General features: G+C 44.9%; 1 long non-coding RNA gene across 1 annotated transcript; it reads left to right on the top strand.

Moving 5' to 3' along the window:
• Window positions 1-394: 394 nt before the first annotated feature.
• On the top strand, window positions 395-11681 carry LOC128311572 (uncharacterized). The gene is made up of 3 exons (XR_008290056.1): window positions 395-1901; window positions 2494-2624; window positions 10165-11681. It is a non-coding gene; the product is annotated as an uncharacterized LOC128311572 (long non-coding RNA).
• Window positions 11682-13051: the final 1370 nt, after the last annotated feature.

Here is a 13051-nt window from a genome sequence, read left to right as displayed (position 1 = left end):
CACGGAACCTGACTTGGGGCTCGAGCTCATGAACCTTGAGATCATGACCTGAACCCAAATAAAAAGCCAGACTCTTAACTGACTGAGCCACCCAGGCACCCCTCTGGAGTTTATATTTTTAAAAAGTATTATTGGGGCACACCTGGTTAGGAGTCCTGCTTTTGATTTTGGCTCAGGTCATGATCTCAAGTTTCGTGAGACTGACTCCTGCATTGGGCTCTGCACTGACAGAGTTGAGTCTGCTTGTGATTCTCTCTCTCCCTCTCTTTGCCCCTCACCCCCCATGCTCTCTGTTTCTCTTTCTGAAAAATAAGTAAATAAACTTATATATATATATATATATATATACACACACACACACATATATATACCAAAAAAATATATATATGTGTATATAAACTCCAGAATTTTCTGGTAAAATGAACCCGTGTTTCCCCGTGATCAAAGCAGCATCTCCAGCCTCTCACTGCACAAGACCGTGAGCCTCACTGATTTCCCCCGGCACCTTGAGAACCACTGGGCAAAGAATAGTCTTCCCACGAATATCTGCAGGGTGAATAACTCTCTATGAAAGTCAGTGTGGCAGGGACACCTGGGTGGCTTAGTCGGTTGAGTGTCCGACTTCAGCTCGGGTCATGATCTCACAGCTCATGAGTTCGAGCCCCGCATCGGGCTTTGTGCTGACAGCTCAGAGCCTGGAGCCCCCTTTGGATTCTGTGTCTCCCTCTCTCTGCCCCTAACCCACTTGCATTCTGTCTCTGTCTCTCTCAAAAATAAACATTAAAAAAAAATTAAAAAAAAAAAGTCAGTGTGGCAGTTGTTAATGACAACAACGTACCCCAAGGACGGTGGTCGGGAGCAGGGGCACCTCAAGTACAGCTCCCACTAGCCTCTATGTCTGGTCTTATGCTCACTCTCCTCTACTCACGACTCTCTGCCCTCTCGCAGCGGCCGGCTTCTCTACATCGAGTCTCTTCTCCTCCCTCCCATCATTCTGTACCTGTCTCCAGACTGAACGTGCCCTTCTAGAACTCATGTGTTGAAACCTCACCCCAGTACGATGATGGTTGGAGGTGGGGTCTTCCTGGACGTGATTTAGGTCAGGAGAGTGGAGCCCTTGTGAAAGGGGTTAGGTCCTTATAAGAGAGACCTCAGAGAGCTCCCTTGTCCCATCTGCCATGCGAGGACACAGCAAGAAGACAACCATCTGTGAATCAGGAATTGGGCCTTTACCAGACACCGAATCTGCCAACACCTTGACCTTGGACTTCCAGCCTCCGGACCAGTGAGACGCAAAGGTCTGTTGTTAGAGCCGCCCAGGGCATGGAGTTTTGTTACGGCAGCCTGAATGGACTGAGACGTGCTTTTTTCTGTTCTCCCTCTTTTTACCCCCTCACTCATCCCCTTTGAGCTTTCTCTTCCTCTTCCTCTCATTTTCGATTTGCCTCTTCTCCCCCACCCACCTTCTCCCTTCTTGGCCAAATCCATGGAACTAAGCTTTATTTTAAAGCGGTCTTCTGATTTATTAAGTACCAGTCACTCAGTTCTTAATTTTTCTCACGGAGCATTGGAATCTTACGGGCATTTGCACCGCAACAAAGGACAGATTAATTTTTTTTAGTTGTGTGTGGCAAAAAAAAAAAAAAAAGAATAAACGTTCTCTGTGATGACAGGTGGCTCTTGAGAAGGTGAGGAGTGCCTGGCAGACTCCCCCGGACGCCCCGCTGCTTCTGCACACCGGAATAGCCTGGCAGTTTCTCTCTCTCACCTGAGCAGTAGCATCCAGAAAGCTGGCCAGTTCCCAAGTGATGGAAGCAAGTTACCCTACTGGCCACAGCTCCTACTTGATGAAGAAAAACAAAGGATCTGCGGGTGGTGTCTGACTTTATGTAGGGAATTAGGTAAGTGCCTTGCGAGGAATGAATCCTGTTATCCACTGCCTGCCTTTCTAACTCCAGTTTTCTGTCCAGTTATTGTTGGGGCAACACGCATTAACTAGAGGGTATCATTGTGTTCAGCAGAGTGCAATTCTTGAATTACTAGGTGAGGAGAAATCCCAAATTTATTTCTCAAATTAACAAAAATGAGTGTGATCTGTATTTCTGGTGTTTTCCATGGGACAGTCAATACTTACCTTTGTCCTTAATTTGAGTAACTGACAAAAGTTCATCAACAAGGTCAGCATGGCTCTGTCATGACTGTCCTGTTGTGAGTTCATTGAAAGGAAAATTGTGTAATGATGGAAAAGAACTGGAAAAGAATAACAGTCTGTCATTCCTACTGTCGAACACTCAAGTCTTCAACTTCTCTAGATAAGTTAATTGAAGCAGATTCTTAGACAGAATATGAAGAAAATCATTTTGTGCTACCACCATAGACCTCCGTGCTGTTTCTTTTTAAAATTTGTAGAAGCGGAAGTTGTTAGCTTGTTTTCTTGGTCAACAGATTAATCTGCCTCCCCTGTGGGTCTCTGCTGTTTTTCCATTCACTAAGCTCATACGTTCCTTGGCACAGTGCTGTCCCCCTTCTGGATGCTCAAGAAATATGATTTGATGATAAGCCTGCCTGTGATTTCCAGATGCCTTTGTTTCCCTCCTGTTGATTCCTCAGTCTTGCCAGGGAAGGTAAGCTACTGTGTCATTAGGCAAAGACTCTTCTTCAATAAGTGTAGGTGGGTGAGTGAAGGTTGAATACCAAGAGAACAAAGGGGAAAGGAAATAGAGTACTTTGCCACTTGTACAACCTTTACTAACAATTTTCTTTTGAAGCCATACATTTACTACTTTCAAATAAAAAGCTTTGTTGAATAAAAATCTTCTTAAAATTGCCCTTAAGTGCACCATTTTGTTCAAGACGAACCCAGTAAACGTTTTCTTTAGTATAATGAAACCCCATACGCAGCAACTGGAAACATTTGTCCAAATGCTAAAAATTAACCGTCAGCTTAGCGTGGACGAGCAAGCCAAAGAGTGGATGTATATTTACTAGGCTCTAAAGAGCTTATTTTTGTTTTGTTTTGATGCTAGGGAAAGGCAGGTGGCTCCAACCCAGGACAGTCCCTTTGTCTCCTCTGTATAAGCCTATTCAGCCTGGCTTTGTTCACATCCACAACAGCGATCCTGGCTGGACCAGCGACTGTGGGGATTCCTAGAGCCAGACGACAACCTGCAGAGGAGAGTGGAAGAGCAGGGAAAGGTCAAGGACGGCATGAGTGGGGCACCCCGACAGCCATGGACCCGGCTAATGGGCTGTCATGTAAGGAAAGCTGGTCATGAGGCCTCCCAGCTCCAGCCATGAGAATCAGGCTGTAGTTTTCAATTATATGGCTCAGGAGTTAGATGTTTATCTGCATTGTCGTCTGTGGGGTGCTGTAGCTTGTGACTTATTAAGGCAACAAAAGGATTGGCTGATGATGACCGAACCTTCGTATAGAACGAAAACTACCTACAGCTTACTAAGCAATCGACCCAAGTCTAACCATATTTCCAACAGGCTGAGTAACGTGGAAGGACAGGATAACCTGATGGAGGACATTAGTTCTTCTTCTCCAGTTATGAGAGGAAAAGAAGCTTATTTCCTTTTATCAAATGGCAAAGGGACTCCTGGAGGGAAAGAGTTGGATTCGTGCAGAAGTAGAGGGGTAAGGAAGGGGGAGCATGAGGAGACGGGACCTACCCACAGAGCACGGGCATCTCTGGGGCTGGGCAGGGGAGGTAGGAGCAAGTTCTGCTGGGAGACCTGGACTCCAGGGAGCACCCCATCTGGGGGTCACCTACAAAGGGAGTCTGTGGTGGCTTGAGGACTTACCCCTAAGACCTGTGCCCTTTGAGGCTGCATAAAAGGTCCCAGTCACCAAATTCATCGCAGGGAGTGGACGTTGCGAGGGGCAGTTTGCCCGCCTCTGGGTGGCCTATGGGGGCTGGCTGGCCATATGTGGCCCCAGGCTATTTTTGTAAACTGAGTTTTGTTGGCACGTAGCCCGTCCTCTTGTTTGCACATTACCTACGACAGATTTCACGCTGCAAGAGAGGAGAACAGACAGAGATGGCGAGGTCTAGAATATTTACTATCTGGCTCTTTACTGAAAAAAAACAAAACAACAACAACAAAAAAATGTGCTGACCCCGGAATTGTTAGCGTGGACGACGGGTTTAGACAGTGAGAGCACAGCCGTTCGCATCCCAGACTGAAGCTGGGGGATCCTGGGTAAATTCTCAGGATCACTTAGTCCAGAACAAGGGAGGGATCAGCGATGACAACAGTACACAGTTCTTCGTCATCGCCCTTCTTGCCAGTTAGTTCTAATTTAAATATGAGATGAGATTTTATATTTCTAATACGATACACACTTCAGAAATTAAATAATGTGATGTTTCTTGGGCTAATGCTCCGGACACACATTCATATCTGCTACATGCTGCAAACGTTTCCCACGGAGGCCATCGCAAATGACCCCAGACTTGGTGATTTCCAACAGTAGAAATCCATGATCTCGCAGTTTGGAGGTCAGAGGCGCCAAACCCGTCTCGCCAGGCCCCAGTCGACGTGCTGGGAGGGCTGTGTTTCTTTGGCGGCAGAATCTGTTCTTTGCCTTCTAAAGGCCACCCACATTTCTTAGCTTGGGGCTTCTTCTTCGGCCTTCACAGTCAGCGGGACTGCGTCTTCTCTCCTCTCTGGGTTCTGCTTCTATCGTCACAGCATCTTTGCCTCTGACCACCACCACCACCCCCGGCTTCCCTCGGAAGGATCCTGTGATTACGTTGAAGCCACTCAGATATTCCAGGATAACCTCCCCATTTCAAATTTTTTAAACTTAGTCACATCTGCAAAGTCCCTTTCACCAGGCAGAGGAGCACAAAGAACAGAGATTGGGAGTGGGCATCTCTGGGGCTCATATTCAGCCCAACGCCCACCACGCAGAACCCCAAGCATTTGACCGACCTTCCCCTCAGTAAGGAATTGCGGAAAAGCCACGGAAGCTACAGGAAATGGGGCCGTGCTGGTCCCATCCCGTCTCTTCTTTTTCCTGAACTCATGTTCAGGAACGGGGTGAGTTGGGATGGCACAGGCGGTCACTGGTTGGTGGCCTGAACCACCTGCCGAGCGACAGCAGCTCTGTCCTGCAGGAGGGTGAGGTCTCGGACAGCCTTGTTGTACAACTTTGAAGGGCCTGTCTGTCCTCTTTCTCCATGACTCCCTTTGTGCTCCTGGTGGGGGGCTTCCTTTTCCGTGTCCTGCTCCTCCCTGATCACATCTTTGGTGGCCCTGGAGAAGGATGCCTCTTTCTGGGGAAGCAGGTATAGTTTTAGAAGCGAAATTCTCATGGTTGCAGGTTTAGAGACCAGGAAGTTGCTCTGGTGGGTTGGGGGGATGGGGAGGTCAAATACTCAGAGGATGTTAATGACCAGACTCCAAATAGCTTTAGAACGTTTCCTTTAAAAAAAAAAAAAAAAAAGTGTCTGGCCTGTTATGATCTAAATTGTGTTCCCTCCTCTCATGTGTTAGAATCCTAACTCCCAGGACCTCAGAATGTGACCGCATTTGGGGTTGGGGCCTTTGAAGAGATGATTAAAGTCAAATGAAGCCGTATGGGCGGGCCCTCATTCAACATGACTGTTGTTCCCGCAAGAAGGGGAGATTAGGACACAGGTACAGAGGGAAGACGGAGCAGAGGCACAGGAGGGAGGCGGCCATCCGCAAGCCAAGAAGGCCTCGGGAAACCGATCCTGCCGACACCTTGGTCTTGGATTCCCAGCCTCTAGGACTGGAGGGAAATAAGTTTCTGTTGTTTGAGTCATGGGTCTGTGGTACTTTGCTGTGGCTGCTGTAGGAGCCAATGCGGGCTCCAGGCGGCAGAAGCCTTGGGAAGTGAGGGGGCATCGGTGGATCATTAGCAACCAAAGCTCACACGGCCCCGGAGCGCTGGCCCAGGAAAGGCATCTGGACCACCAGAGCAGCACCGACCACAGAAGACAAGTGCCAGTCCTAGAAGCGGGGTGCAGGTGCCGCACGGTCACAAAGAAGAAGAGGATGCCACTGCCTTGAGCTGTGAAACAGAACAGGTACACTACCAGGAACTTTGAAAGTTGGAGCCTGAAGCCTCTTTGTAGGCAGAGTATCTCTGCCTTAAAAATAGCACCCAACGGGGGCCCCTCAGTGGCCAGTCAGTTAGGCATCCAACTCTTGATTTTGGCTCAGGTCACAATCTCATGGTTCGTGGGATCGAGCCCCGCATTGGGATCCACACTGAGAAGGTGGAACCTGCTTGGGATTCTCTCTCTCTCTCTCTGTCCCTTCCCCACTTCCATGGACTCTCCCTGTCTCACTCTCAAAATAAATAAACATTAAAAACAACCACAGCACCCAACAATAAGACTGAGCAACACCTATGTCTACTTGGCTTTGTCATGATGGACAACGGATTTCCCCCTGGGGTTATATAGGTTTCATCTTTCCTCCACCCAGTGCATGTCCTGGAAAAGTTGTGCAATTCTGACAATATGGAGAAAATAGGTCGTGTTTCCTTCCCCCTCCACCTAGACACTTGTAAGAGCAGAAGCTGTCTAGTTACAAACGATATTTCCTTTGTGCCTTAATCCTCTCACATCCTGGTTGCAGTCCCTGTCCTGCTATTACTCCGTCCCAGATCCATGATTGTCCGCGGTGCTCTATTTTCCACCCTGGTGCTCCTGTCCCTGGCAGGGCTAACAGAGAGCACCGTCCTCTTCTTTAAAGGTCTATCTGGTGGAAATATTTCTCTTCAATTGCTCTAGTCCAAACCACGTCATCCAGCCCTACTCATGATTTCCCCGACCGCAGATTCTTTGTGGCAAACTTTTATTTTTTTTTCATTTCTCCTGTGATGTTCCACCCGGCTTCAAGCATGGAATGGATAATGGAAACAATGTTCACCTCTATTTTCCTCGCACGACAGAACCGTAGTGGCTTGTAGCAATTGGCATCAAAAGGTGAAGGTACAATCAGACATTTGATTTAATCGTCAAAGAGGTGGCTGAAACAAGATGCAAGGCCAACTTTTGAACTAATATTGACACAGTGGTATAATCCAACAGGATTCAGGGTACAGTTTTAAGCAGCCAGACAAGGAAATACTAACATTTGGGTTTTTGGTTTGTTTGTTTGTTTCGATCAAAGCTGGAAAAGTTTGGAGTGTTTTCTTAGCCAAGAGTCTTGGTGTGGTCAATGTATCACATTGATTGATTTGCGAATGTTGAACCAGCCTTGCAGTCGCTCCTCATCAGGGAAATACAAATCAAAACCACACTCAGATATCACCTCACGCCAGTCAGAGTGGCTAAAATGAACAAATCAGGAGACTATAGATGCTGGAGAGGCTGTGGAGAAACGGGAACCCTCTTGCACTGTTGGTGGGAATGCAAACTGGTGCAGCTGCTCTAGAAAACAGTGTGGAGGTTCCTCGAAAAATTAAAAATAGATCTACCCTATGACCCAGCAATAGCACTGCTAGGAATTTACCCAAGGATACAGGAGTGCTGATGCATAGGGGCACTTGTACCCAGTGTTTATAGGAGCACTTTCAACAATAGCCAAATTATGAAAAGAGCCTAAATGTCCATCAACTGACGAATGGATAAAGAAGTTGTGGTTTATGTACACAATGGAATACTACGTGGCAATGAGAAAGAATGAAATATGGCCCTTTGTAGCAACATGGATGGAACTGAAGAGTGTGATGCTAAGTGAAATAAGTCATACAGAGAAAGACAGAAACCATATGTTTTCACTCTTATGTGGATCCTGAGAAACTTAACAGAAGACCATGGGGGAGGAGAAGGAGAAAGAAAGAAAGAAAGAAGGAAAGAAAGAAAGAAAGAAAGGTTAGAGAGGGAGGGAGCCAAAACACAAGAGACTCTTAGAAACTGAGAAACTGAGAAGGGTTGATGGGGGGTGGGAGGGAGGGGAGGGTGGGTGATGGGCATTGAGGAGGGCACCTGTTGGGATGAGCACTGGGTGTTGTATGGAAACCAACTTGACAATAAATTTCATATTAAAAAAAAAAACCAAAAAGAAAGAGGTCTGCAAGCCCATGAGCGATTTCTCTGTAGGAACACTGTATGACATTGACATTGCACTTCCTTCTAGCAACAGCTGTGCTTTTGGATATTGAAGGTGTATAAACTGCATGGACTTCATGTATAGGCTTCAACTGGTTAAGAAAAAAGAAGAAGAAGAAGAAGAAGAAGAAGAAGAAGAAGAAGAAGAAGAAGAAGAAGAAGAAGGAGGAGGAGGAGGAGGAGGAATGCATTCTGGACATTTCTTTGTTGCTGATCTGAGGACTAGACATCTCCAAGTAGCTTCTCTGGAAAATGTAGAGCAAAGAGCAGAGCCCACTTAAGAACTATTAGGAGCGATTGGAAGAGTGTAGGTGGATAATGTGCCCCTGAGTAGGCAGATGAAGAGTTTTGAATCACTGATGATGCTGTTCAAAGACGCCCAGAGACACCTAGGACAGATCTGCTCGGCTGGTTGTCCTAAGCTGGTTCATTAGTAGCGTGAGGACATTGGAGACCAGGAACTGAATGAAGAGGCAGGTATGGAGAAAAGGGCCAGTGTAGTCACAGGACCAATAACGAAATCAGCTTACTTTCATGTTTGGGTGACAGTAGTTCACCAGGAGCTGGATTCCGTGGGAAAGGAGCTTGCAGAGAACTACAGAGGAAGCAAGTCTATTCAATACCGCACTCCGGCTGGTGGTCTTACAAACTAATACCATGCATCATCCCTGCAATCCCTACTTACTGAAGGTCTCTGGATTGATGTTGCCAGTGAATTAGACAGCGTCTCTCCCTTGTCCAGGCTGCTGTGACAAACTATGGCAGACTGGGTGGCTTATCAATAATAGAAATGTGTATTTCACAGTTCTGGAGGCTGGGAAGTCCAAGATCAAGGTGCCAGGTGCGAGTATAGTCAAGTTCTAGTTTGAGTCCTTTTCCCGGTTCACAGCTCGCAACTTCTCGCTGTGTCCCCACGTGATGGAAGGAGCGAGGGATCTCTGTGGAGCCTCTTCGATAAGGGCACTAATCCCATACATGAGGGCTCCACCTTCACGATCACCCTTAACTGCATCCCAAAGCCCCACCTCCAAATACTATCACGTTGGGGCGTTAGGATGTCAGCATATGAATTCGGGGTGGACACATACATTCAGACCAGTAGTACCTTTCCTTGTGGAGCTAACATTCTGGGAGGAGAGCAGGTGACCCTGCTGTGAAGCAGGGGGGGGGGGGGCTGGAGGACTGGTAGGGGGCAGAAGGAGGTAGAGTTTTCCATGAGTCCCACTTCCCCAAGGCAGAACAGAGAGGACCTGGGGTCCCAGGTCTCGGCAGCGGAATCTCTCCATCAAGCTGGTCCTCACACACAGGCTCTGCTTTGCAGGGGAGCAGCCTAAGGAAGGAGGCTCCGATGACATCCACTTCAGTAGTAGCACCTGGCTCGTGGGACAAGAGTGTTTGCCTGGCTGGTTCCTGGAACAGAAGTGACGTGGGACCCGGGGCAGCAGCAGGGGCGGTTGAGCCTTGTGGCAGTGCAAACTGTAATGTGCCTGACTCAGTGGCGGCAAAGGTCCTGCTGCAGACCTGTTCCTGTGCGTGGTTTAGGGCACAGACCCTGGAGGCAGCGAGCTGATTTCTGCAGATGACTCAAGGGTACTGCGTGTTCCTCGGTCTCTTTTCTGCTAGATCCACCGTAATTAACTACTATTCCTGGCAACTAATAACCTGGTCTGATCCTGGCTAACTATCCTTATTAAAACATGTCCCCAGAGTCTATATACACACAAGCAATGATACATTTTTATGTTTAAGAATGGGACTCTGGTATATACACACCGGGTAGCTTAGACCCACTCTTTCCCGTTAACCACTCTGCAAGAGTCCGTGGAATTGTATGTTTCACCATAATTTGCTAACCAAACCCCCTACTGATTTACATTTAAGAGATTTTCCTCTTTTGATTCTTGTATGCAAGGTAGCAGTGAAAACCCTGCCACATTTATTTTTACCAGTTCACGCTGTGATTTTTGTATAGATTCCTAGCAATAAAATTTCTGGATTATCACATATATATATCAACCATGTTAACATGTGAAACAAAATGATATTCTATTTTATTTATTTTTTACAGTTTTACTTGAGTGAGAGAGAGGGCACATGAGCAGGACGGAGGGGCAGAGGGAGACAGACTCTTATAGTGCAGAGCCGGACGCAGGGCTCGATCATATGACCCTGGGATCATGACCGGAGCTGAACTCAAGAGTTGGATACTCAACCAACTGAGGTACCCAGGCGCCCCTACGGAGGTATATTTTAAAAGGTTATACTAACTCTACATATGCGTGAAGATGCCAATTTTTCCCATTGTCTCTAGCACTTAATGTGAATAGTCTTTTTAGATGTTGCCATTTTGAAAGGCAAACCGCGCCTCATTTTAATTTATATTTTAAAGATTATTGGTGAGATTGAATATGTTTTCTCATGTTTACTGGTCATTTGTATTTTTCATCTGTGTTTTGCATATTCAGAGCCTTTGTCTATTTTCTACTTTTGTATTTAAAAAATTGTTTTAATGTTGATTCATTTTTGAGAGACAGAGAGACACAGAGCGTGAGTGGGGGAGGGTCAAGGAGAGTGGGAGACACAGAATCCGAATTCTCAGGCTCCAGGCTCTGAGCTGACAGCACAGACCCCTATGCAGGGCTCAAACCCATGAACTATAAGATCATGACCTGAGCTGAAGCCAGATGCTTAACTGACTGAGCCACCCACGCGCCCCATACTTTTTTATTATTCAGTAAAAATCACCTATGTTCTATATTGCATATACGTATATAACATGTATGTTATACAGTATGCAATTTGTATGCATTTCTCTTGTAAATAAAATTACCTTTTACTACACCCATTATACAAAAATTTTATTCTGCATTGGATGAAATGATTCAATGTTAGGGAATTTAACAGTGTATTGAATTATATTAGTAAATAATTTGAGTCAAGAATCATCTGATCCTGAAAAAAATTTTTTGATCTAATTGAGAAGAAAATGTTGTGATTAAAGACTTCAAGTAAAACACAATTTCTGATTAAATACTTCTGATAAAAATAAAAACTCCCTAAAATGACTTTTAAATGCTAACCAGAGATCACCATAAAACATGGTATGAAATTGTAAAATCCGAAAGGCATGCCTATGGCAGCTGGAAACAAGACAAGCCACGCGGTACCTTCTGCTAAAATTCAGTCTGGTTTGGGAGGGTTCAGCTAATGCGAGAAGACAGAAGCAAGTGAATGGTGTAAATTTTGGAAAAGAGGTGAAAGCACTTCCACTTTTGGCCGAGAATATGATTTTATACCTAGAAAACTCAGGAGGCTTAACTAAAAAGAAAATCTCTTCAAACTCATTTTTTAAAAAAACCCAAGCACATGAAGATGTCACTGGGTAAGATAAATATTTGAAAGCCTCAACAGCTTTCCTCACCACTAGCACAACATTTAGAAATTGAAATGGTAAAAGATTCCATTCATGACAGCTACTAAAACTACAGAATGACTAAAAATACATTTATCAAGGAAGTCATAGGGCTAGAATACATCATTCAATATTAATATTTTACAGAAGACATAAAGGAAGGCTTTAGTAAATGAAGACGTGTCACATCCCTGAATGGGAAGACTGAACATTGTAAATGCTTCTCAAACAAGTGCATATATTTAGTGCAACGCTAGTCAGAATTCCAATGGTTGCGTATGAACATTGTTTTGGAATTGGACAAATTAATTGTACATTTTATATGGAAGGATAAGCTTGATAATTTCTGAGAATGTTTTGGAAAAGACTATTAAAAGGAGTTTATCTTCTAGATACTTAAATGTGTGTTAAAGCTACTCTAATCAAAACAATATGGCATGGGAATAGACAAATTGGGCAAAACAGAACCTAGGATCCAGAAACCAAACGAAAAATACTTGGGTTTTGATATATGATAGATGATACTTGGACAAAGGGCTGACAATGTAAACAAGAAAAAAGGTATATACGTGCATTTATGCAAAAGTTTTCAATGATTTCAGGATGGATTAAAGATCTAGATGAAAGATAAAATCCATTTAATGACATAATAAGATACAGGAATTACGCTTTTGTGTGTTCTTTTTAAGTTTATTTATTTATTTTGAGGTGAGGGTGCAGAGAAAGAGGAAGGGAGAGAATCCCAAGCAGTGTCCACACTCATTGCAGAGCCCAATGTGGGGTTTGATCTCATGACCACGGGATCATGACCTGAGCCAAAATCAAGAATCAGAAGCTTAACTGACTGACCCACTCAGGCACCCCTGCCTTTGTTTTTTAACCATTGAGTGGGGAAGGTGCTTCTAAGCAAGGTTGATAATTCAGATGCCACACAAAAACAAAACAAAACCAACCCCACAGTCTCTTCCATATTAATCCCATCACTTTACAGATTTGGATATAAAGCTTGTATGTGACAGTAAGTAATTCATCCAATTTCACTCAACTCAGTAGAGGTAGAGAATAAAGGCCTTCTCAGGCGATCAGAATGTTTAACTGGTGTAAAATATATCTTTTTCTTTTTTCTGGTGGTTGCTAAACTTTAATGAACATAAAAGTTACCCGAAGTACGTAACAAAACAGTTGCTTGGGCCTCCCAGTTTCCGGTTTAAAATAGGTTCGGTTAGGGCCCGAGAGGGTGCATCTCTAAGAAACGCACAGGTGATGCTCATGCTGCTGGCTGCAACTTTGTGGGAATAAAATCCTTCACGATAAAACTTCTTTATGTGAACAATAAGGGCGCCAATATATATATTAGCTTGGATGCCTCACTAAGCACCCATTTTACTCCAACTTATTTTAGGGATATATATGTGATAGGGCAGTGAAAACTTAGGCCTAGAGATGAGTAGGTAAGTACTAAGAATCAGAAACAGAGCTATGAGGTCAGGCCGAGGCTACGGAAAAGCAGCATAATTAAGATATTTCATGTATGAAAAGAAAG

The sequence above is a fragment of the Acinonyx jubatus genome, chromosome A1 (assembly GCF_027475565.1).
Source record: "Acinonyx jubatus isolate Ajub_Pintada_27869175 chromosome A1, VMU_Ajub_asm_v1.0, whole genome shotgun sequence".
NCBI classification, from domain to species: Eukaryota; Metazoa; Chordata; class Mammalia; order Carnivora; family Felidae; genus Acinonyx; species Acinonyx jubatus.
The sequence above is the reverse complement of the archived record's forward strand: the minus strand, read 5'-3'. Positions and strand labels throughout refer to the sequence as shown.